This window comes from Macrobrachium rosenbergii, chromosome 24 (genome assembly GCF_040412425.1).
Source record: "Macrobrachium rosenbergii isolate ZJJX-2024 chromosome 24, ASM4041242v1, whole genome shotgun sequence".
In the NCBI taxonomy this organism is placed as follows: domain Eukaryota; kingdom Metazoa; phylum Arthropoda; class Malacostraca; order Decapoda; family Palaemonidae; genus Macrobrachium; species Macrobrachium rosenbergii.
The window spans coordinates 33,111,120-33,138,964 of NC_089764.1; the positions used below are offsets into that span (position 1 = coordinate 33,111,120).

At 38.3% G+C, this 27,845-nt stretch overlaps 1 protein-coding gene across 6 annotated transcripts in view; it reads right to left on the reverse strand.

Annotated features, from left to right (window-relative positions):
* Positions 1 to 27,845, reverse strand: part of LOC136852003 (cytospin-A-like) — a 639,159-nt gene that overhangs the window by 124,300 nt on the left and 487,014 nt on the right. The window lies entirely within an intron of this gene.

A 27,845-nucleotide genomic window follows, 5' to 3' on the forward strand; every position in this document is an offset into this window, starting at 1 on the left:
ACTTCGTCCTACAGCTTTAGGTTTTACACATTGTATTTAAAGCTTTGATATTTCTCATAAATAATACTTCGACACTTCGTCCTACAGCTTTAGGTTTTACACATTGTAATTAAAGCTTTGATATTTCTCATAAATAATAATTAATGCTAAAGAGAAAGATACATTTTGACAATCAACATCAACACTTTGTCAAATGAAATGGCAAACATAAGCTGCTTGTTTTGAAAGTTATCAAATTCATGAAGCGCTTTTTTTCCTTGGAACAAAGCGAAACGTTTTGGTGGATAGTTATGACAAGTCTTTGCATGCACGCTTTAAAAGCAACGGATTGTAGAATACGAAAATAATTTTGAACTATAGAGGTGCATTGTCATCTATATACTGTATCTTGGAACAATTTCTTATAAAATTTTAATTATATTCTACCGTCATCACCAAATGACACAATTTTCACTCAATTGTTTTAAATCTGGAGGCCCTCATTTTTGCAGTTTGATTTGACAATTTGTCAGTTATAATAATAATAATAATTCAAACTGACGCTCTGTGTGCGTTACAAGTATGTTGAATGTTTTACATTTTTGAAAGGATGCTGACCGTTTTTCACCTGTATTTTTCAGGCCCTGGTCAAAAACTCGCCCATCTAAATGCCTTGAACTCAAAACTCCCTTGTTCCTAAGGATCTAGACCTAATTAAATGTTCTGTTATGCTCGTTAAGTGCAATTCCACTTAATGCCGTAGATAATAGATGAGGCCAAATGGTTCGGTCACAATTTTTTTCACTTACAGTTGGAAAAAAAGCTGAAGAATTTTTTTCCAAAACTAAATCTTTTCTAGACTTAAATTGTTCCTTTTCAAAACTAAAGTAGCCTACATTTCATCCTTTCAAAATCAATAACTTTTTCTGAAAATTAGACACTTTCCATTTTGCAACTAAAAAGTGTTTTACTCTTACATAATATGATAAATTGCACCTGCTTTTTAGAGTGTTTGTGCTCCTCCAAAAGAGCCGCTACAACCCTGGGCCCTCATTTTGTCAGTTATAGTTCAAACTGACGCTCTGACCATTTAAAGGATGCCTTTTTCACGTATTTTCAGCAAAAAACTCGCACATCTAAATGCCTTGATTATTCCTAATTAAATGTTCTGTTAATGATTTAATGCCGTTACCTTATAAAGCAAAACAATTTCTATTTTACTCTTACAGCAGGCTATCCAGAGACGCTACATTTGTGTGACCACTAACTAAGATTATTCGAATAGTTCAGGATGTAATTACCTATCATTTTACATTTATATGTTTTTTATTATTTCTTTGATCTATGAACTCAATCATTAGTTACGATTATATTGTCCTAATTTTACTACCTTTGGCACCTGATTTGTCATACTATCTGCTTCTTAAATCATTACTCCCATATATGTTTTGTCTTTAATACTTCTACCTATATTTGTTTATTAATACAACTTTGATATCAAAGTTTTTTGTTTCTCGTTCCCTTTGGTCCTATGAATTTAGGTTCAGTTTTTCCTTTTATATTTTGCCTTCTTTCCATTACTTTTTTTGCTTATGACTGTAGCAAGTAAAATTTTGTAGCACCAGTTTGTATAAGTATTTGTGTATGCATATATATATATATATATATATATATATATATATATATATATATATATATATATATATATATATATATATATATATATATTTCCTGTGGCACTCACGGGGATGCATAGGGCCTCGATGAACTCATGCCACCGCATTCTGCCCTGGGCTAACTCCTCAAAATCTCCCCAACACTCATCTGCTTCCTACCCAGGGGCGTTCCTAGACATTTTGGGGCCCTGGGGGGCACAGTCCCATTTGGGGCCCCTCTTATGGGGTGGGAGGCGAGCCAAAGCAGCTGGGGGTTCGGGGGGGGAGGGGTGCCGTAAGCCTCCCCGGGGAAAATGTTTAGAATATGAGCAATTATAGGATCATTTTAAAGGCACTTGTAAATGCAAATTTCAGAAATTTTATTTCTTAAAACTAGGTGTACATTGAATCATTGAAGATCCACTTAATTCATTGAATCATTTGAATGTGTATTTGAATGTGTACTGTGGGGGTCCTCAGAGGATAACTAGGACCCTTATAAGCAGTAATCAATTGCCTTAGATCGGCCCTGCCCTCACCCCAGTCAACGTTACCCACCCTCCTCCGATCCGCATGAGAAGGTCTATAATGGGGTCTACGACTGGGAGGCGGCCCCTGGAGAGCCCTATTTCTTTTACCTAACATTTTTGTTACAGTTTTGTTCACAAAATTGGAAATTGGGGGCCTTTAGTGGGCCCCAAATTTTGGTTCCAAATATAAATGGGGCCCTTGACCATTCTGGGGCCACTGGATTTAGCTTGTCCTGTCATAGCAGCAATGGTTAAATTTCACATTTTGCACTCCCCCCCCCCCCTCAGGAACACCACTGCCTCTATTCTTCTACCCGGGGCAAACCACCCGGGTGTATCTCGTACTATTCTATACACATGGCCTAGCCACTTCCAGCGTGAGAACCTAACATACTCATCGTCCGGCTGCACCCCCGTTACTTCTCTAATTCTGTTATTTAATATCCTATTCTTCCAATCAATTCCTAATATTCTTCTGAGTGCCTTATTTTCAAATACTAAGAATTTATTATCCGAAGTCACTGTTCTGTACCATGACTAATGCCCACAAATCAAAATACTCCTAACCATTACCTTACAAATTTTGATTTTGCATGCACAGAAAAAATGTTATTATTCCAAATATTTTTAAGCATTCCAACTGCCTGATGAGCCTTTTTTAATCTGTCCCTAAATTCTGTGCTCAGAGAACCATCCTTATCTAAGTAAGTACTAAATATTTAAATTTATCCACTTGCTTTACAACCAAGCCTTCAATTAGACAATCATGATTTCAGTTTTTCCACTATTAATAACCAAACCCACTTTTCAACCTTCACTCACTAGACAATCCAACACTGCATCTTTTCTGGTCCCTCGCAGATCAAAACCATATCATCAGCATAATCCAAGTCAAGCAGTTTCCCATTTTCGCCCCAGAGTATATCTACATCCGTTTCTCTTTTAACCCTTCTCATACCGTAATCTACAACCCAAGATCTATAGATTAAATCTATAGACCTTGCTACAACCAATACAAACAACATAGGAGACAGAATGCCACCCTGAATCACAACAGCCTTAACTTCAAATGGATCACTCAAACACCCATCAACCACCACTTTACACGATTCACCCTCATGCATGTTCATGATAACCGTCACAAACTTTTCCGGTATTCCATAATGCCTCGTGATTTTTCCCACAGTCCGTCTCGAAATACTATCAAAGGCTTTTTCAAAATCAACAAAACTAAGACTTAACGGAGTTTTCATTTCACTGGCTTGCTGCATTAAATGCCTAACTATGAATATCTGATCACTGCAACCCCGCCCCTTTCTCAAACCGGCCTGTTCATTCCTCAGAATACCATCGACCACTGGGTCCAACCTATTCAACATTACTCTACTGAAAATTGGCAAGGTCACAGGTGACAAAGTGATTACCAACACCTACTCAGATCTCCTTTCTTTGGAACTTTGATGATCACACCATTCTCCCAACCTAATGGTATTATCCCTGTCACCCATATCTCATTGAATAGTATCTGCAAGACAAATACTAATCTTTCCTCCTCCACTTTAAACATTTCCGGGAATAAACCATCCTCTCCTGGTGCCTTATAATTCTTTAACTGTTTGTGTCTTAACTACTTCCTCTAGCCTGATCTCACCTTCATCAATATTTAAATCTTCCTGAGCAGGCGGTATGTCCTCTTCTGGGGGGGGGGAGTGGTCTATGAATTTGTTTCATTCAAAGTCCATAATAACTCGTCAACACACTGCCGAAGAGAATTCCTCTTCACTATTTTTTTTCCATTTAGCTTTGAGATTTTCAACTTGTATTTCGAATTTCTGCAAGTTACAATAATCACATGTAGAGGACGTCCTTAACAAATAACGAAATCAAAGGAATGCATAGAGTGGCTCCCGAAAAAAAAAAGACAAGGACAACTCCCACATCACAAATAAACTGTTCAATCGTGGACAAACCTCCTGTGCAAAAAACACAAATGACCTCAACATCCTGGAAAAGAGAGCACATAAGAGTTTATAGACTAAAGACGGTATGGCGCACTGTGTGTAGGGCAGTTCGACGTGGTGATGGTGACGCTCTTTATACAAGTGAAATATATATATATATATATATATATATATATATATATATATATATATATATATATATATATATATATACATACATACATTCATACATATATATATGCATATAAATATACACATATTACCGTTTACTTCAAGTAACTGGATAGGATCACAGTCTCCCAAAGGCAGCTACGAACAAGACACTCTCCTGATAAACAAGCAAAACAGTCCACCGATGACGGACATCGACAAAAAATCAAAAACGTGTTTTATTATTAATAGATATTCTTGACATGATCAGCGTCCATTTATAAAACAAACCAGGGGGCACAACGAGCTTCCATTTAGCGAGGAACATCGAATGTGCATTAAGAGAAGCGTCAAACAATAATCAACTGACTGATGCAAAAGAAATTGGCTGATATTGGTAGGGGCGAGGAGCATCTCTCTCTCTCTCTCTCTCTCTCTCTCTCTCTCTCTCTCTCTCTCTCTCTCTCTCTCACAAGTATCTAACATACGCCACACAGCATCCAGAAAAATGATTAACACAATAATCTTTCTATGTCCAGTAATGTTTTGCATGACCGTGACCGACTGACACCAGTGCCTGTCTCCGTGGTTGGTGGGTTGGCGTTTGAGATTGTTTCAAGAGCCATATCTCAGTGCCCAAGTCCGATGGTGACCACTGAGCCAATGTTCTCAAACCTTTGGTTGCACCTCAGCCTTATCTTTGTTCGTTGACTCCTTCGTGATTACTACTGCTAAACGACTATTGTTTGTCAATGATAGCTACTGATTTCATTATACTATAATTATCAACTGGGGGTTATTTTCTACTGTGGGAGCTTGCCAGCCAAGAAAATGACCAGTCCAAATTCGTTTACGCTGCAACGATCAGCTTACGTAAAACGTAACGTAACACATCATACTCTTTGCTCCATATATGGTCAAGGTATCAAGATCTGCATACAACTCGCACGTGGGACGGCCGATGCAACGGCAAGGGTATGGTTTTGTGCTCCAGAAGGGGGTCACTGTAACATTGGAGGGTTCTTGGGGGGGGGGAGGCTTAAAAAGAGAGAACAGCAAAATGAAAGAGGAAAGTATCCATCCAGAGGAACGGTAGGAGAAGGAGAAGGGACGGAAGGAAGGAAGGAACTAGAATAATGAAACAAAACACCCACACGTCTAATATTCATCCGCAACCCTTTTGCTCTCGGGGCGAGGGGGAGGGGCATTCTAGTTGATACTGCTTGTTCCCAGTGCTTGTTCCTACCGCCCACGCAAAACTCTCCCCCAGGGAACAGAACCCAGGGGAGGAAGGGATCTTGGAACATATAAGGACAATGCACGATCTGCTGCTTTTTCCGAAACACGAAGTCAAAGCGACCGTGAGTTGTCCGAAGATTATTCTTTTTTTTTTTATTTAATCTTTTTAACATTCAACGTCTTAAATCCGGGTAATCATTCGTTCTTTTTCAGGTATACGCTAAATGACAATGTGCTGTTCCACCCAGGTTGTGTGTGTGTGTGTGAGAGAGAGAGAGAGAGAGAGAGAGAGAGAGAGAGAGAGAGAGAGAGAGAGAGAGAGAGAGAGAGAGAACTTCCATTAAAGAAAAGTACCAGTTAATATCACTCTTACTGAGATGCTTTGTCACTATTTCCTACCTAATGACAGATAAATAAGTTTAGAGAGTCGCTAGTTTTAAAAGGGCTAGAACCACTGGTGATGTTTTCGGGGCAGATGTAACTTTTGTTTGCCCGTCTCTGGTCCTGGATGAACGAATCTAAAAATGAGATAATCTTGCAGTGTTAACGACATTCCAGACAGGTCACCTCCACAATAAAAACGATTCACATGTTATAAACGAGAGACTGAATGCAAAGAAAAGGAAATATTAAAAACTCAATGGAACGTATTAGCATCATCTCTTAACGACGCAGCAATGTGCTGTACATTATGCTACCTTGAAGACCGTAAGCATTATTAGTAGACGGACTGGATGAGGTAGATTTAATATTTATGATGCCGCAATGAAGATACTGGAGCTTCGGGTAATATATTTCCCTTTTGATCTGAATATCAAACTGTTTTCAAATCTTATAATTAATTGTAAACAGAAAGGAAAGAAATGTACCGCGTGTTTTATCATATTTCACTTTAGCATTTTCAAGCAATGCATAAATACCACGGCATTTGGGCCCCTTACTGACGCCATTGGTCGGCAAATTAGCATAATTACAATATAATTACCGGCAGGACGGAATGCAGTACGAGGGACCTCCTCCTTGAACGTAAAGCCAATCACAGCCTTGAAGATCAACTCAAGGACAGAACTTGAACGTAGTTTTAGGATGAATGAAGGGAAGCGTTCACACATTAGCGACTTTGCGTACTTTGAGTGGTCAATAACGCAAAGTCAAAGATTTGCTCTGAGAGAGAGAGAGAGAGAGAGAGAGAGAGAGAGAGAGAGAGAGAGAGAGAGAGAGAGAGAGAGAGAGAGAGAGAGAGCGAGCATGGTGTTGAGGGTGGAAGGTTCAAGTACGGTCTCAGACACAACAAATGTCTGGCAGTGAATGTTCAAATTTAAATCCCCTAAATATAATTAACAAATCATCATAATACAAATAGTAACAATATTGCTATGAATATTAACTCGACCTCTTGCTTTACTGGCAATTCTGTACCTTCAATTAACCATTGGCACTGAGTGACACTGGAACCAACTAGCCCAGGGGAATAACTCACGAAAAACAAAACAAAACTTTTCAAAATAAATAAAGAAATAACAGAACCACAAACTCTGAATCGCAAAAAAAAAAGATGTTTTCAGCAGGGTACGCTTCACCTTTGAAACCTAAAATAGATAAAACGATTCTGAGATATGCAATATACAGCTGTAAAATTATCAAATGAAAGACACCAACGATTCTCAGAAACTCCACAGATCCTGACAATTATCGATGACTAACTGTTCATTAGCACGTCTCGGGCAGTCACTGATACACGCCCCAGTACGGTCGAGAAATTCCAATTTTCTATGGCTATAATGTCCACATAAAAACAGTTAAGCAAAAACACACAGAGTTACAGAACGGTTATTCCATTAAGCTGGGTGTCTGGCTGTCAATCATTTTGAATCTCCCCCTTTCTGCAGCCCCGTATTTCTTATCTTCTCATTGCAGGGAAATTCTCCCCGAGTTCAGGACTGTTTTGCCTCGCCCCCTACCTCCCATCTCTCTCTCTCTCTCTCTCTCTCTCTCTCTCTCTCTCTCTCCAACGTTTAGGTTTTCAGCAGAACTTCATCCGAAAAACTTCCAGAACAAATCCCAAACCCACGATAATACCTAACAAAAAATCTTAGATCACGTTAGGACTGAATGGGAGTCACCTGTCTTTTCTGAACGTGCTGTGTAATACTATCCTGACCAACTCTCAGCCAAGGTAGAATTGCATTACTCTGTTCCGCTGTATAAAACGACTGATGAGTTTTAGAAGATAACAGGGTGAATCTAGCAACTATTATTGCATATTTTTGGGGGGTTAGAGCCACACCTTTAAGGAGAATTCATTTGTAAGTGAAGGGGGCATATCAAAACATTTGTCGACTAAAAGTACTGATAGACTGCGTAGCCATTTTCATCCTGAATTTCCACAGTTAATTTGTAAGCTGAATAGAAAAAATAACCACTGAAACAATTAAATTATTTTTCGTTATTCCAAGAAAAAATTATATTTTACGCTGTGGAAAATTGATCGTGCCGTTATGGGGACACTCAAGTGCTTCAATAAACTTATTCGTATCATCATTATTATTATCGTGTACACACTTAATAAAGGTAATAAACTTGACCAACACGCTTCTGTAGAATAGGATGTCCATATGCTCAAAAAGAAAGGAACACGCACCTACGTCGACCTGAGAAGAACAAATTCTGATTACGATCGCATCGTCCTGACCGCCAATAACAGCGACGCATACCGTTCGGATCAATTATACAAAACACGACAGAATGTGGAGGAATGATGACGAGTAGGCCTACCCCATAACGAGAACGAGACTTCAAGAAGGTTGACTGATAAAATAAGAAGAAAAAATAAAACCACTCCCACACGACCCTGACCATGACTTCACCGTTAAGACGTGTAACCCCGAGATATCTTGTTATAGCGGTACATTCACCTGCTTAAACTCTAATACCTGTTTAATTACAGTTTTGTCCACCACAAACTATACTATCTTCACTGCGAGATAGTAGTGTTCTTATCTGCAATAAAAGATTGTAGTGCTTCTCACCCTGGAAGGTTTGCCCGCGAATCCAGCTTTGTTTCATTTTAATGCCCACAGTGATATCAACATTTTATCCTACTGTTAGCAGATATGCAAGGTAAAAATAATCTGATAAATTCTTTGCATGCCTCGGAGAGAGAGAGAGAGAGAGAGAGAGAGAGAGAGAGAGAGAGAGAGAGAGAGAGAGAGAGAGAGAGAGAGTTTTAATGTCCACAGTGATATCAACATTTTATCCTACTGTTAGCAGATATGCAAGGTAAAAATAATCTGATAAATTCTTTGCATGCCTCAAGAGAGAGAGAGAGAGAGAGAGAGAGAGAGAGAGAGAGAGAGAGAGAGAGAGAGAGAGAGAGAGAGAGAGAGAGAGAGAGAGAGAGAGTTTTAATGTCCACAGTGATATCAACATTTTATCCTACTGTTAGCAGATATGCAAGGTAAAAATAATCTGATAAATTCTTTGCATGCCTCGAAGAGAGAGAGAGAGAGAGAGAGAGAGAGAGAGAGAGAGAGAGAGAGAGAGAGAGAGAGAGAGAGAGAGAGAGAGAGAGAGAGAGTTTTAATGTCCACAGTGATATCAACATTTTATCCTACTGTTAGCAGATATGCAAGGTAAAAATAATCTGATAAATTCTTTGCATGCCTCGAGAGAGAGAGAGAGAGAGAGAGAGAGAGAGAGAGAGAGAGAGAGAGAGAGAGAGAGAGAGACCAAGCAGACCACCAAACTGATCACTCTTGCAAGGAGGGGCAAGATTACCCTTACAAGGGAACACAACACGCATCCCATATCAAAAGGGAGACTTCTTCCACGAAACAAGTACCTACTTAAACAAGATCTCCAAAGTGAATGAAATCATAGAGGGGAATCTCTCTCTCTCTCTCTCTCTCTCTCTCTCTCTCTCTCTCTCTCTCTCTCTCTCTCTCTCTCTCTCTCTCAGCTGTTCCTTTTGTATCAGTTTATATCAAGGCGGCAATAATTACAGTAATTTAGAATCATAGCACTGTGTAAATAATTATAAACACGTTTAAAATAATTATAAGCACATATAAACATAAGCAACAGTCATTTTCCAAATTCTAGATCATGAATTTTAAATATTAATTCTTTCCCAAGTAGAACCCATCTCCTACTTTTTTCTTTTCAACTTCTTTCAATAGAATACACGTAGAAAGACTGCCTGGTAATCACTGAGATACCATCTTAATGGAACTGAACTTCAGCGCTAACGTCGCCATCCATTTTAAAGGCCGAGGAATTATAGAAGTAGGAAGGGAGTTTCAGAACTTCAGTAACAGAGAAGGCCAGAGTCATTTTCAGCTCACTACTTTCAGCCAGAAAATTTCTGTCGTCAGGTGCATGGCTCAATGTCAATAAACCAGGGATTGTTCAACGAAATAACACTTAGGAGACAAAACTGAGTTGGATACTGATAGATCATGGAGTTTATGAATTAAATTGTTCAAATATAGTGCAAAATCCTGCTGGATTTTGTCCACTCCGATCAAAACCTCCCCGCCAATTTCGACATTTTAAATAGAGCTGAATCTCAGTTGAGGTGAAACAATAAGCAGGTTGAAGAGAAAAGAAAATCGCAAGAAACCGAAATCTGAAAAATGATACCAAAACGGAAAAGGTGTTCAAATGATTAAGAATACAATGAAAAATACAAGAAAAGTTACAGTATAACCAACAACACAATCGGTCAGACAAGTGGACGTCTGGGTATTTCAACAGAGACAACAGACAAGGCAGGTGTAGAAAGACGAGTCTATGGTGGATCCTGGTCAGGTATATCGGTGGGTATCGAATTGCTGGAAGTTCCTGGAAGAGGACAGCCGAACATGGAAGCACAGAAAACAAGACTGAACAGAAGAAATACCTCGGAGAATGCCTGCAAGGGTTCCGGGCGCAAGTTGCGATTTTCGTGTATTTTGGTCATGGGGTAAAATAAATCCATATTTTCCATGAAAAGACCCATTTGTCAAACAGATGGAAGCTCCTGCACATGATTCATGGTAAGTAAAACTGGCGTCACAACATCTAGGTTAAAGATCCTGCGCGTTATACTGTGCATATACGTTATATGCATGTTTGTATTGATGCAGATATTTGTTTCGTCACTCGCTCAAGTTTGGAATAAAATCAATTCCATGAGTCGGTTATGGTGACCGTAAGGACAAATATGAGATATGACAATCGGCAAGAAAAGTTACTCATCAAGAACACATAGTTTTTCTCTCTTGTAAAAGTACAATGCTCCAAATATGAATGAGAAGTATTAACACCCGAAATCAAAGGTATTAGTACAGGATACAGAGACAAGGAAGCATTTATAATTCCCATTGTCATTATTATTACACGAGTTTTGACTCTTCTTCTGGGATTATTAGATGGCCCATGGAATTATAAATAGCCAAGGAAGGCAAGAACAACATTATCTTCCGCATAAGATTTATTACTTACACCAACACATTTAGGCATAATTAGTTCGTCTGAAGTTTTGGATAAGCTTTGCAATACAAAACAGGAAGCCGACGAATTTCCCAGTTTCCTATCTAACTTCAAATAATTCCTGTTAGAATTTAAAACCAAAAAATAAAGGACATTTACGAGTCAAGGTCAACCCAACCCGTACACCCCAGTCGGATGATAGGTTTATCAACAAATACGAACTATAATTCTTATCCCGTCTTCATTTTTTGAGAACTTCGTCAATTTGCCCTGTAAGACCCTCAGAAAGCAATATGAAAAGCCACATTTTCACTCTTCAATAACGTAACTTCATGAAGAGGCCAAAGTGTTCGCAGATATGACTGATCTTTCTCCTGTGTTCAAAATGTTGACAGAAAGCCAAAGGTCAGAGAAAGCGAATACGAAAACTAGAAATCGCTCCAGATATTCTCAAAGAAAATGAATTGCTCGACTGACAGCAGAGAGGAAATCTAGTTTACATACTTAGAGTAGATTGTAGAATTGAAAAATCTTAAAAAGCACTGATTTCATGGAAAAAAATTCTGCAATCATTTCTATAGAATTAATTAATAATCAGAGAACAGCTCCTCTCCCAGTCCTTCAAGATTATGAGAAATGATGACAGTTACCTACAGAGGGACCAAAAGTCAACCTTCTTCAAGAAGGCTCGTTATTGCTACGAGGAGGTCCAGTGTAGCAGGTTTTCAACTGCTAGGGACAGTGACTGAAAAACCATGACAAAGCAAAGAGAAGCGATGCGGACGACAACTCTGAGCCGAAATCCCACAATAAATATGTCCAGTTAAAAAGTGTACACGAGTTTTGTCAGCGTAGCCAGAGCTCAGGACAACACGACTGACAACACTCTTTAATATGACACCTCTCATGCCTTGAAACACGTAAAAAAAAGTTCATTGCCAGCAGCACACAGTTAGAACTCCTGAAGAAGCAGGTTATGTATATAATAATGTAATAATGTCTTAGCTCATATCTACGCTCCTTGAACTGTCCTTTGCCAAGAGAGCTTCCTACACGCCTACAGCAAGATCCTTTCAAGTGGCATTTTCTAAGTGGTGAGTGAGCCGGTGGGCGGGAGCAAGTTAGGAGGAGCCAGTGACTGCCCCAACTGAGTCTGAAGTCGCAGTGCAACATACTTTCATGTTTGCGAGGAGGAGGAGGAGGAGGAGGAGGAGGAGGAGGAGGAGGAGGAGGAGGATTCGCCGACGCTGACTGCACCGGCAGGAACTGCATAATTCTCTGGCGTAGGAGTACTGGACGTGGGAGGACGAGAAGGCACCTCTACCTCCAGGATGGGGTCCCTCCCGACTTGCCTTCGGGGAGGAGGAGGGGGGAGGTGGAGGAAGAGGCATATCGCGAGGGAGGAGTGAGGGAAGGCGGAGGAGGGGAGCGAGTTAGTGGAGCGTTAAAAACTGTTGCCCAATCTCCTCCTTGATCACGAGAGACTGGACGAGGAGGGAAAACGGCGAGGGAATCATCATTCAATTTAAACTCGGCTGTTGTGGGAAAGATGTCAGTTCCACAGCTGAAGAAACTCCTTAAAAGGGCGAAAATCTCAACCAAAATTTAGAAATTCTTGTCCGAGCAAACCTGGATGTCATAACGGACAAACTATCAATTAAACACCACGAAGGACCGTAGTACTGTCAATGCATCTCACGTGGTGCACTGTAAGCATTACTAAAAGGTGTATGTAGCTGCATCCACTTTTTAACCTTTTACTTACCCCCATTCTCGCTTCCTTTCTTAAATCTTGCTGTCCAACCCCTCTAACTATTGCTTAGTGCAACTGTGGAGTTTTCTCACGGTTTCACCTTTAGATCCTTGTAATTGATTTCATTTTAATCATTGAGTGGATCTCTTTCTCTCGCTGTCCAACCACTCCAACTAACTCTTTTCACCTCCCCATGAGCTGATTGGCCGAAAGTGCCCCTTCAGTGCTTGGTTGGACAGCCTCAGTTTCACAAAATCAGTCAATTAAGCAGACTTGAAGAACAAAACGATTGTCAAAAATTAGCATGGAAGGCCTCCATAACTATGGCTTCTGGAAGTTCATGATTCAGAAACATGTTTAAGCCTTTTCTACGTTAAAAGGTATAGTTGGAAAAGAAAGAAACGCGTTGCTCGAGGAAAACAAATTTCTACATAAGACCACATTCAAAGTAGGCATGGAGACACACGCCTCAAATGAAACTATTGTCGTTCACATTTTCACAAGATGCTATGACGGACAAGAGCCCGTGTTCCCATTAGGCCAAGTTAATCTAACAAAAACATACACGGGAAATGAAAGACCCACATATATTAATATGAAAAATACCAGTCGTTTGTATATACGATATATCAGAGCAACGGAATTTTTCACATAAAGACAGAACACCGTTTTACTGAATGGCTCAGAAATAAAAAACGGTGATGAATAACGTGTCATTACTGAAATACAATGGCATTCACGATTAATACGGAAAATGCTTTGAAATGCTTTGAAACTGATTATGAGCAGATGCTACAATTCTCTAAATTATTGTTTTCAATATCTTTTTTTGTTAATTTCTTTCCGTGTATTCTTTCCCGTTACTACTGCGTTGCTGACAATTACAAAAGGTCTTCAATATACACCACATCACGCAAACAAGAACATGAAAAAACAAACATAAATATTTCCAGCGATTAATTTAGAGGGCTTAAAAGCCCTCTCAGTTCTCGTGACCCTGACAAGGAAATGTTTAAAAGATTAAAGGTAAATTTATATGTACTTAGGATTTTAATTCTTGACTGGAAACTGCCTGCTGCAATGTCAGAAAATAATTCTAAAGAAGCATAAGTAACAAATGTCATTCATATATATATATATATATATATATATATATATATATATATATATATATATATATATATATATATATATATATATATATATATACACACACACACACACTTGTATAATACGAATGGTTTCCTACTCGATTAAAACCATAACTGAGTAACCTTCAACACCATTATTTCTTTAGCTGCCTTAACTACCTAGTTACTGTAACAATCAAGATCCCTTAATCAGGTAAAGTCAATAGTAACGTATAATATTCACAGCCATGAAAATCTGAAGAAAATATACAACAAAAAGTAGCCATTGACTCCGGCAGGTTGCAATGCCATTTTTGCAGAACTGGATACTGGAATCAACAAGATAAGAAATATTGAATTTGAGCATACGCCGACTTCGATAAAGACCAACAACAACTACAATAATAATAATAATAATAATAATAATAATAATAATAATAATATTCACAAAGATGAATATAAGCTACGAAACCAAGAAGCAGTAATGGTGGCATCCCCCCGCCCCAAAACCCCCAAAACCTTTGCTTCCCTTAAAACCGCAAGAGAGCAAAGCAACACGTGTCTATGGTCGCAGATAAAAGATTAGCAGCGAAACTATATACGAAAGAAAGAGCGCCTTTCTCCCCTTCTTCTTTCTGCTTCTTCTTCTTCTTCTTCTTCTTCTTCCGAGGAGAGATTAGTTTCTTTCCTCTTGTTATTTTTATCGGACACATGAGCTTGCGCCACAAATGGTTCCCTTGTTCCTTTCATCTAACGTGAGGTTTTATCTTTCCATAGAGAGTACGCCATTTAATTATTATAGCAACCGTATTTCTTTAGTCATTTCAATGCATTTTCTCTCTTTCTTTCTATTTTTCTTTCTCTTGTTTACTAACACCCAAAGATATATATATATATATATATATATATATATATATATATATATATATATATATATATATATATATACATACATAGAGAGATATAGAGAGAGAGAGAGAGAGAGAGAGAGAGAGAGAGAGAGAGAGAGAGAGAGAGTACCAGTGTTGCCCAGGCAGAAAAGTAACTACATAAGGGCCTGAATAATGAAGGCGTATTCAGATTAATACTGAATTCTTCAGTAAAAGTCTTCTGAAACTGGAAATTTACAGCGCACAGGGCTTACAAAATCGGAACGGAACACCTCGTGCAAAACGGGGCAAGGCAAAAAATTTACAGGAAACAAGAAGCTAAAACAATGTTTTACGCAGTTCGAAGTCATTCATTTAACTTGACTATGTTTTGAAAGATTTCATATCCCTTATAGTCTGTAGCTTATATGATTCATATTTGTCAAACAGCACTTGAGATTCTTATGTTGCTTTCAATGAAACGTAACTCGAACGCGTAATACGCCTACAGTACAGTGTAATAAAGATACGTACTAGGTCCATGAGTGTGCTTGCCCATTTGCGCACACATTTATATAATTTAAGTTTCATTTCTTTTCAGGAGCACAAGTCCTTGCTGGCACGAGGCCACCTTAACCAAAGTAAGAACAAAAGCACACTTACAAGTTAAAAACTAATCAAACGATATTTCCCGAGGTGTGTTGGGACAGAAACAACATAAAAATATAAATAAAATTGTCATTATATCGCTAATACAAGAAACGACATATTACGACCACGATTCGTTACTGCAACGCAGCTAAAACCGAGATCTAAAGATTAGATCTTGGCTAAAACTGGGTTAGTTTTATACTGAAATCCGAGACAAAATGATCTCATTCCTTGTCCATTTGGAATAATGCTTTTCCCACACTCCGTTCTAAAAAAATATATGCTTGAGAGAGAGAGAGAGAGAGAGAGAGAGAGAGAGAGAGAGAGAGAGAGAGAGAGAGAGAACAGACGGACTATAAATGATCTTGTACAAAGGAGAGCACAGTTCAACATCAAGAAAAAGGCTCCTCGAAAGAGCAACATCTGTTCAGAGCAAAAATCCGGGGATTAAGACAAGCTGCTTAAAGATTTTTTTAACAAACTAACAAATTAGGGTTTCATGTTAAGAGGATAAAAAAATTTGTAGTAAGGGCCATACTGCCAGCCACTGAGGCACGACCTCGGGACAGAACGGCCATTGTACTCATTTCATCTGACGTTTTGGAAAAGCATCAAATTTGAAGTGTTTAGGAAGTGTCCTTAATGCTATTCTACTTCAAACATTTTATATATAGTTTCAAATGTCATCACTTAAATAGTTCCCTATTTAAAAAAGGCTATTCATACATTTTCAAATTTTGTCTCATTTTTTAAGTGGGCATCGCTCCTTCTTTTAACATTTTCTAAAATATGAATATGCTTTCATTTTTGTTTCCTGAACCCTTAATCTTCTTATATTTAAGAGACTGGCTTTTAATGATTTTATTGTTTTATTGAACTCACTCTCTCTCTCTCTCTCTCTCTCTCTCTCTCTCTCTCTCTCTCTCTCTCTCTCTCTCTCCACTTACAGCTGGGGCTTCTTGTAACAGCTTATACAGTACTACAGGCAGAGTCAATGAGTGTAGTAATTTTGTTTGTAGTTCTGATTGGACTTTATTGCCTTAAATACAACACAAATATTTGAACAAATCTCTGTCGTATAATGAACCTTTGCAGAACAAATATCGTTGGATAAAAAAAATATTGTATGCATATGGTTTATCATAATTTTCTTTGTTTATACTTGTGCAAGCAAAGGTGCAATTTGAAGGACTCTTCAGCTAGATATAGCCCTATAGCCAAACCATTTTAAATTTGGATGCTATATAGTCGCGGAAAGCTGTCAAAATATACATATAGCGCTCCAGTCATACTTAGCTATACGAAAGACTTTGCATCGTTAACGAAAAAGAGAGGAAAACATTTACGTCCAAACAACAATTCACTTCCTCCAGTTTTAAATGTCAAAACAAGTTGCAAAGACTTAAAGCCTGCAGTACGAACCTTTTTGAAATGGTGAACTGCATAAAAAAAATGACAACTTAAATCGCGAAGCATTGAAAATTTCAGAGAAGTTAAGGCAAGGCGCATGTTTCTTCAGCACTCAAACATCTGCGAAATATCTATCGAGAGACATTTGCAAACTGACGGACGGACTACTTTCTTTTTTCCTCACGAGTTTCACAAATAATTTTATGCGTTAATTGCCGATAACATCTAACTGGCAAAATTATACAACCTAGCAGAGATTCACTGTTAACATTTCAAGAAAAGTATACTTTAAAGATTATCCGTCAATATCTGACTGTCTGACAAAGCTGATAAGCTGACAGTCTGGGCTGTCAAAGTGAAAGAAGAGCCGTGGAAATGTTTCCACAGCGCAAGTATGGATATCATGCTGCTGACTTCTAACCAATAGAAATTCAGCAGGATCTCTTAGTACTGTATACACAAAACTACAACTGGTTAAAAAACACCATTTCCCCACCAGAGTGAAGCCAATGCATATCAAGGCTCACGGATGATGAATGAATTGAAATACGAGGGTAAGTCAAAAGTTCCAGGAAAAATTGTTGAATGATGTATTTACACAGGAATGAAACAACCCAATACTTGGTAAACAATTATCTGTGATGTAGTGATCCAAACCTCAGTCATCCTCTTGCTACCGTGGTGTTAACATCTGCTTCAGAAAAGTAACTTCTTGAACCCATGGAAAATAAAAATTTTGAGACGAGCTAACATCAAGTTCCTGACCAAGCTTGATTGGAAACCAGGAAAAATTATTGAAGCTGCAACAAGTTTATGGAGATTCTTCTCCATCTAAATCAGTTGTTTATGATTGGATAAAGCATTTAAGGATGGTCATGGGAATGAGAGGGAAGACCATCGACTGCAAAAAAATGAAAGAATTGTGGCTTTGGTGCAGAATCTAATGGATGAAGATCGTCGGAACTATCGATATGACAGCTAATGAAACTGGGATCTCCCATGGTTCCGCATTTTCAATTTTAAATGAAAATCTTGGTTTGAGTAAACTTTCAGCACGTTGGGTCCCAAAAAGCGTTGCACTTGAAGACCAACTGCATCAAAGAGCTGAACTTTCTCTTGCAGTTTTAACGAAGATTGAATCAAATGAATCAGAGTTTTTGACCGGATTGTTACTGGAGATGAAACTTGGATCCATCAATATGACCCAGAAAGTAAAATTCAATCAAAGCAATGGTTACCAAGAGGTTCAGCTGCACCAGTGAAGTTCAAAGTGGCGAGATCTGCCCAGAAGGTTATGGCAACAGTGTTTTGGGACTCTTCCTTTTGATTGATTTCCTTGAAGGACAAAAACAATCACCGGGAACTACTACAAAGGTGTCTTGCAAAACTGAAGACTGCATTGGCTAAAAACGTCGAGGAAAGTTGCACCGCAGAATTTTGTTCCATCATTAACGCTCCAGCACATTCATCAAGGGTTGCAAGAGAAGTCCTAAAATTTAGGTGGGAAACTTCCACATCCTCCTTATAGTCCTGATCTTGCTCCTTCAGATTTTTTCCTGTTCCCAAAACTCAAGGAACACTTAAGAGAATCCGGTTTGAATCTTTGGATGCTGCTAAACATGCAGTTTCAACATGGTTTAATAGAAAGGCCCCAAATTTCTACAAAGAAGGGTTGCAGAGGTGGAAACAGCGCCTTGAAAAGTGTATAGAGTTAGATGGTAGAATGTAGAAAAATGATGTTTGAATTTCCTTAAATAAAGAGTATATTGAATTTTCCTGGAACTTTTTGACTTACCCTCGTACGTGGTGATGACAGCCTACAATTAAATCATAAGTAAGACCCTCTTGGCGAATTCTGGATTAGTGTCAAGTATGAATGTCTGACCGTTGTAAAAACAAGTAATATTCCATTCTTATGCGCGCACACCGCGATATTTCTCTGCTCACTTGTATTGATGCGTTTTCTACACTTGGATATTTTGAAAAATAGTTAAGGATAAACAACTATTTCCCCTCTTCCTTTTAAGGAAGATTATAACACAATGCTAAATGCGCCTCCATGAAAATCGTTGGGGTTCCCCGGGCTTCATTGTCACAACTCAGTGTATTAGTTGCTGTTTTTAAATACTGCTTTGGTATTTGTCTAAAAATGAAGAATTTTCACAACTTGACGTCTTTTCAATGTGTACGTGAGTACACAGGCATATTTATGAACAGCAGCTAGAAAAGACATTGAACATGAAGCAAAAAGAAAACCTGATAAAACTACAAAATTAATTGTGAAACTGAAAGAAGTTCGTCTAAACACCCGAACTCGAAAATCAATTAGAGTAAGGGGTTACAATTTCGCAAGACGGTACAGAATGATTCTAATGGCGCAGATGAGCTTGAGTTTCGCCGAAAATTGACCAGAGCCCTCCCCTCCCTATTCGCGTGACTATTATTCTTAACGAACGCTGCAGCGCTTAATGGAGCGTGTAATGGGATTCCCGAAGCATTTCGCGAAAGTAGGTGGTTAAAGGGGTTACGAAAGCAAACGTCATGCGAATCTCAGCTTCCAACGGTATGAATACAACAATGAAATTATTATAAGCATGCGTTAGTATTCAAGACTCAATTTGTTTTTGGTTTGTGGGGTTGATTTTAACGGATATTTTCCCAGATGTGAGCCTCGTGTTGAAACGCGGGGTTAGATTCTGGAAGGAATTATACTGCACGTTACTTCCGGGTAGAATGGACTCTTTTAATTTTTTTTTTTTTTTCTGGGGGTTGGACTGCTTAGCCTTGGCAGAGGTTTGCGGTTTCCGAATGCTTGTTTTATTTTTAATTTTACCCATAAGACCATTTGGTGCTCGTGAGAAACGGTTCTATTTATAGAAAATTGACAAGAGCTGTCAACAAATTATATACAAGAGGGCAGTATTGAATGAAACCCTTAATTGTCAATCAGTTTGCGGGACAGGGTTGGACATTCCGGTCCGCATTTACCATGGTATGAAAAATACACATAATAAATGGAGATTAGATTTCGCAATTATAACAAATTACGAAAACATAAGTAATGTGCAGGAGAGTGTCATCATTTTAATTCATAACTTTTTACAAAGTAACGCCGCACGGCACAGACGTTTTAGGGACCATTACCCTCAATTACTGCAAATGGAAGAGCTCTGAATACATTTTGTATTAGTAAAACACGCATACATTTCAGAGGAACGCACGATTCATTGACGGATGCGGTGTCACAATGCCTCATCTAAATAATGGCCAATTTGTGCGGATGAAGATATCTCGTCTATGTACAACGGTCGGCACATTATAAATGCAAACTCGAATTCTCTCTCTCTCCTCCCTCACTCCTCTCTCTCTCATTCAAATGGTGTGTTGGTTTTCCACAAAAAGGAAGATACAAGATCACGGCCACGGATTATCCATGTTCAATCCACATCATCAAGATGAAAAACATTACCTTTCGTCTCTAACCTTCAGGGACGCCCGATATCTTTAGATATTAAGTCATCTGAACCTCTCAAGAGTACTGCAACGTTTCAAGCTCCTTAAGAACCAGACAGAATAATCATCATTTCACGTCAATGCAAAAAAAAAAAAAAAAAAAAAAAAAAATTAACAACAATAATAAAAATAAAAACAGATAAACAAAATAAACAAGAACTACTACAACCAAAAAAATGTCCACGAAAAAAATTAAGTTTGATCTGGGATGGAATGTAAAGCTAACGGGCCGCCCTAAAGCCTAAGGCTTAGCTCCGTAAAGCCCAGGGCTTCATGGCGGGATGCATTTAAAGAGCCAACACCTATCGACCCGAGAGGTTCCCTGCTCTCCGTAGAATTGAGGACTTGTCTAAACTGTCAAAACACAATATATCTACCCACCTATTTATTTATACACACACATAGATAGACAGTTAGACAGATAGATAGATATATGTGTGTGAATACGCGTAAATGTGTGTACGTGTGTGTGTGTGTGTGTGTGTACATTAACGATCGAATGAACAAATCGCCGTAGGTCTGCTGGGTGATTGCGTATACTTGCGAGAGAGAGAGAGAGAGAGAGAGAGAGAGAGAGAGAGAGAGAGAGAGAGAGAGATGGGTCAGCCCTGCTTCTCCCGTTAGTCACGTTGTGGAAGTCGGACGTGTTTTGGGGCGACTACCAGAGAGAGAGTTCCCCAGTTGCTAAGACATTTTTCTTTCCCATCTGACCATCAGGGAGGTTGTGGGGGGGGGGAGTGGTAACAGAGGAAGGGGGGGAGGGGAGTAATATTAATCTTGTAGAAAACTCCATTCTATGGTGGGGAGGGAAATGCTTGTTACACGAAAGAAAATAATATACAATAATATACAATTATATCAGCATCAAGTACTTAAGAAAAAGTATAAAGAACAAATAAACAACACTTAAAAGGTGTTCAAATAATGGAACTCCAAACGAGAGTAGAGGAACAAGTACGAGAGGTTGACACAACCGAAGGTTTTTTTACAAATAAATTTGGCACATTATGTGGCCCATCAAATCGAATTTTACCTAATAGAGATACAGAGCTGCACTGATTAACTTATCGCTTTTTCAATAAAAATGGCGTATAAAATTAGTGGTGTTCAGTATTTTTTTTGGTTGTTTTATTTAGAATCCATTCCAAACAACACTGACCTGTGGAACCATCAAAGTATTCCAACGAAAACTTATTGTACTTGCATGAATATCCTTTACTCACTGTCACAAGACCAATTGCAGCAATGCGCCACCATTCTTACCTGTAAATAAAAGAAATAACAATTAGCAAGAATATCTAAGCATGTTACAGAAGAGAATCGTCAGTAGCATCTGAATACTTGAAATACAGACTAATTTTTCACAAGCGTATCTGTTCATTAATAAAACGCATCTCATATGTATACAGTAGTTTCTCTATGTCTACATGAATTTACAATAAGAACGATAGTTCGCACAATTTAGAATTAAAAGAGCAAATATGGTAAAACTGGTAATACTGAATTGCGTTACCATACCTAAAGTAGATCTTTACAAAAATATCAATATCAAGTAATGAAGGTGTAAAATGTATTTGAAATATCACTAATTGCCACAGCATGGGTATGTAAGTTTCTGAATGGTTCGACAAGCTGAACGCACTGCACGGGTTGGTATCGTTCTCGGCTAGCACTCTGCTGGGCCTGCGTTCGATTCTCCGACCAGCCAATGAAAAATTGGAGAAATTTATTTCTGGCGATAGAAATTCATTTCTCGTTATAATGTGGTTCGGATTCCACGTAAAATAAATCTAATCCTTCGGGCCAGCCCTCTCTAGGAGACCTCTTAATCAGCTCAGTGGTCTGGTTAAACTAAGGTATACTTAACTTAGCACCGACCATACAAATGACTGATGACAATATCATTTACGTAGAAGTCACAATATCAAAGGTCACCAGCACTCTCCGTCAATCAAGATGCGAAATTTCCTTGAACTAAAGCTTCTCAGTTACACAGAATCACAACCGTAAATACTTTCATTCACACTGAGAACAATAAGGACCCACAGAAAAGACGCAGATATGGACGGCGCCTGCAGGCCATTGGCAAATTGTCCTCACCTTCCAGACTTGCAAACAACTGTGGCCACTAATGATTCATCTTTTATTTCTTTTCTGTCCCTTCAGTTAATTTGAATCTTTGTTAAGTTAATGTTTTCTTTCTTAAGTTAATGTTTTAATGAACATCAGGTATAATAACCAATGCTCATAACAAAGACATGACATAAAATCTTACGACTTTGATTATCTTACTCGCTTATTTATTAAGAGTGGCAAGTGACAATTGAAACTTTGTTTACAAAAGGACGTATGTGGAACATACTATGAAGGACAAACGTAAAAACTATCATTAAGACTCTCTCTCTCTCTCTCTCTCTCTCTCTCTCTCTCTCTCTCTCTCTCTCTCTCTCTCTCTCTCTCTCTCTCAAATTCCTTAGAATCAAAGCATTTTTCTTCTGAAAACTGTGACATTTCGGAGTGGAGGACCGAGAAACGTCACCGACACGTAAAGAAAAAAAAAAAAAATCAGGTCAACTCGAAAGCAGATATTTCAAGATAAAAAGTTACAGAAGAGAAAAGGCAGTCACGCCACCGTCATTAATCCTTCTCTAAGCGTGCTACTGCAATATCGTAAGTTCAATTCGAGGGGCTGAGAGAGAGAGAGAGAGAGAGAGAGAGAGAGAGAGAGAGAGAGAGAGAGAGAGCTGAAATGATGATCTTACATAAGATTAGATGGTATCAAGGTACCCAACGTTAAGTTCATAAAGTTAATCCACATACCGAAGAACTCATTTCAGTCTGAGGGGAAAAGCCATTTTCCATATACATAAATTGCGTCCCAACAATACATGACACACTCACCTCTCTCTCTCTCTCTCTCTCTCTCTCTCTCTCTCTCTCTCTCTCTCTCTCTCTCTCTCTCTGTTAACTGCAAACCCCTGCAAGTTATTCTCCATCTCTACTTTGCAAAAAATGTTTCACTGTAATGAGTATAATTTGTTTTTTTTATTTATCGTGACAAATGATACCTTAACATATTCTCTCCCTCTCTCTCTCTCTCTCTCTCTCTCTCTCTCTCTCTCTCTCACACACAGCGGCAACCAACATCACAATTCATCAAGATAAACTTCTTCCTGAATTATTACACTGAGTAGCGATTAAAATATAAAAAAAGAAAAGAAACTGCCCTTACGTTTTGAAATAAAGAAATGAAAATAAAATTACCAGGGAGTGATATACCAGTGTCATAGTAACTTCCCACGTTCAACCGGGCGAACTATACATTCATTTTTAGCTTGCTTTTTGAAGTACACTCTCTGATTCTTCAAGATCTCCACGTATTAGAATCTCCTAGTTGTTTTGACCGTTCCCTCACCAAGAAGCAAGTCTTTCGCATCCTCATGGGCTGGTAATATAAGAGAATAATGTCGTCGCATCGTTGAGCATAATACAACGAAAAGTGACGTATAAATCATAATTCTTGTCAAGCCTACATGTGAGCTACCATAAAAAAAAGCAACAAACTACATCTGGGAAAGAACAATACTTTCAAAATATTGCAACAATAATATACTCCCGTGAAGATCAACAGTGTTTACATGTGAAAATTTCTGTGCTGAAGTCAGTTTTATGTCACTAGCCAATGAGAAATTAGCAATGTGCTTCAAAATAATAATTAAATTCTGCTTAAAATATAGTTTACAACACTGCACATGACTCCAGTCTCTCCATGTTCCTACAATGCAAAACATAAGAAAGATTAATTAAAGACCTGCAAAATATAAAACAAAACACATAGATAACATGAATACACGAGCCTAGTTTTGAATTCAATAACCAGCGACCACATCAAGGGGCTTCAGCTACACAGCACACACAGCCTGTACCCTCTGGCTTTAAAATACTGAACGACCTCTTTCTTTCTCTCTCTACTCAGGGGGTTCTCACCGTGAAATTCGAGGACCCAAGGGTCACATGGCTGTGATGCTCGATGTGGAGTAGAAAATCTGTTGACACAACTGGACAAGTGAGCAAACAATGTTCGAGTCCTCAGCAAAAGACTAAGAAGGAATGTAACACTGTTTTCCCTGCAAGTCGCTTACCAACATCGTTATCCCAAAGTGAAGACAGATCGAATTTCCATAATTAGCTCATTTCTAACTCCGCAAAGGTTTTACGCTAGATTTTGCCTTTAACATTATCACAGTCGTGATAAAGAGGAAGTTACTTAGTTCAATGGCGCTCAAGAAAAAGTTAATATCCGTCCGCTTACAAATTTATACATTCTATATATGTATATAAATTTATATATTCTATATATGTATATATATACATATATATATATATATATATATATAAACATTGAAACAAGTTTTTCTATATATCTCTCTCTCTTTCTCTCTATATCTCCCTCTCTCTCTCTCTCTCTCTCTCTCTCTCTCTCTCTCTCTCTCTCTCTCTCTATATATATATATATATATATATATATATATAAACATTGAAAGTTTTTCTATAATCTTTTCTTTCTCTCTCTCTATCCCTCTCTCTCTCTCTCTCTCTCTCTCTCTCTCTCTCTCTCTCTATATATATATATATATATATATATATATATATAGAGAGAGAGAGAGAGAGAGAGAGAGAGAGAGAACTTCTGTGTAAATGTTTATCCACACCGAGGTTGGTTTAAGTTTACCATTCGATAGACATGTGTACCTATTATCTGCATTTATCTTGCCACTAGACCTAAGCCTACGCCTAAAATTTACTGGCTATATTTAACACCAGACGCAGACGCAATTGGCTGACATTACTAATACGACTGCCATATTGTTTAAAAAGTATTAGTAACTAACGCAATACTAATCACTGCAAACTACATTTCATATCCATTATTTTGCAAACCAAAGCAAGTTATTCACGAGTTTTCCGGCACAAGACAAAATCAAACATTTACCAAACATTTTAATGTTGGATGTTTATGCGTCAATATTTTACGGGAAACAAGAAAACTTGCGATTCACATATTCTTCTGTGCATAAATTATAATTTACTCTTTCGGACAACCTAACAACAGCGTTCCATTAAATAATAATTTTCATCCATAACCCCACGAACAGATGCATGAATTGATACATTTAAATAACAAAATGTGGAAACTTAAGTTCCCCTACTTATTTCTTAAGTAAATTTGCGTCTTTCTCTGCATTTCTCTGCATTTTCACAACCTTCATTATACTTTACTCCTTCATTTCCCTCCCTCTTCCCTTTCAAGGCCTTCACTTAACAGTAAATTTAGTTTAATTTTAAACAGTGTGCATTTTACCCTTTGGTTTCATTACACGACAATATCACTCTCTCCTCTCCTCTCCTGCTAATTCATTGAAATATCTTTCTAACTATAATAATCTTTGTGGGACCCAGCTGACATCACCCCCACAGTTATGTTGCAACTGCAGCCTGAACTCTACTTCAAACAAAAACAAACTCTGAACAGAAATAAACAAACTCATAAAAATCTCATTTGCTTCATCAAGTCCAGATGTATCTGCTCAAAACGAAACAAAAAAAATAATGGCGACAAAATTTCGAAAACACAATTAGTATTTGTGTCGTCTACTCACATAAACACTCTCTTGATGGCATGCTAATGACCACGGGGAGAGTGATGAGGAGTTAAGAATCCGGGGAGGGGGAGCAGTAAGGGAAGACCTGGTAGATGAGGAAGGGGGAAGGGCGATTAAGATGTGCAAGGGGAGGGGGAAGGGAAGGGGAAGGAAGATAATCTAATATTTCAAGGCAATATCTTCCCAATAAACAGTCGGTCGATTCACACTCAAATACACACCAGGGCAGTTCTCTACGTTCGCGTATCGTGTTTCGAGGGCTGTCTATCACGTGACTGACCTATACGCCATCTTAAAGCCCCCCGTTCAGGGTTCATGCTATGACGGCCGTTTCAAAACAAAACGTTAATCATTGGCGAATGCGCTAAGGGTCAGCTTTACACCGGAGCGTGTTATGTATCTCTCACAACACGTGACACTGATACAGTGAAGTTATTTTTCGCGCTCAAGGGAGTCAGTCACTGTGCTTTCAGAGGAGTACGGGCAAACATGCAATTATAGACACTCGCGAGCACACGTCCATGTGCACATAGTAACTCTGCAGCTTTGCATAACTCTCAAAATTCACTTCTGAAGAAGATTAAATTAATTTCTATATTTTTCTTTCAGAGCAAAACTTTAGCACCATTAAAAGAAACTGGATATGGCAAAATTTAACAAGTGACCACGTGACCTATCCAATATCAAAACAGAACCATCAAAATGTAAATGGATGTAGCCACAAACACTGGCATAAGCTCATATTCGAAAAACATTCTCACTAAGTTTTTTTTTTACATCGAGATAAGATTATTGAGAAATTAAGTTTCAACAAGACTATACAGTACATGAATCCACGATTCTCGAATAGCCAAACACGACAAATTATTTACATGAAAAACTGAGGCACTTGAAAATTACTGCATATATATATATATATATATATATATATATATATATATATATATATATATATATATATATATATATATATATATATATATATATATATATATGGATGTTTGTGTGTGTGTGTGTATGTTCCAGGATAACACTAAAATGCATTGAGCAATTTCAACCAAACTTCGTATACATATGACTTACTATCTAGAAAAGAAGACTGTGGGGGTAAGACATCACTACACCAAAGGGCACCAAATGTGGTCGGGGTGGGAAGGGCTTCCCTGAAACGGGGCTGGTTCTGCCTGTAGACTTAGTAACTGCATAAACTCTACGGGTTCATCACACCTCATTTCGGTATACATAAGACCTACTATCTGTAAAAGAATACTGTGGGGGTAATACACCACTGGCACCATGTAGGGTTAAATTAAGTATATCTTAGTTTAACCAGACCACTGAGCTGGTTAACAGCTCTCCTAGGGCTGGCCCGAAGGATTAGACTTATTTTTACGTGGCTAAGAACCTACTGGTTAGGTGGGGGTGGGGGTGGGAAGGGGGTGACAAGTAAAAATAACCAAAAACGACAGATATTAGAATCTAATCCATAGTTTCCAGGGTCACTGAGATAAATGGTGACACTCCCGATGCCCTTTAAGTCCAAGTTCAGCCCCAACGGGGTGAGAAGGGGTGAAAAAGAAAATGTCAAAAATGACAGATATTAGTGTCTGATCCACAGTTTTTGAGGTCGCTGAGATGAATATTGACAGTCCTGATTGGAATGGGGATGAGAAGGGGTGAAAAACAAAATGTCAATTATGTTGGGCAATGTAACTGAAGCAGCCATCTTAACAGGAGAGAGAGAGAGAGAGAGAGAGAGAGAGAGAGAGAGAGAGAGAGATTGGTTGTCATTTAGAGTTTTCCTGGGCAGCGCCAGGTTGGTCAACTAGTGTGTTTGTATATATATAGTATATGTAATTATATATGTATT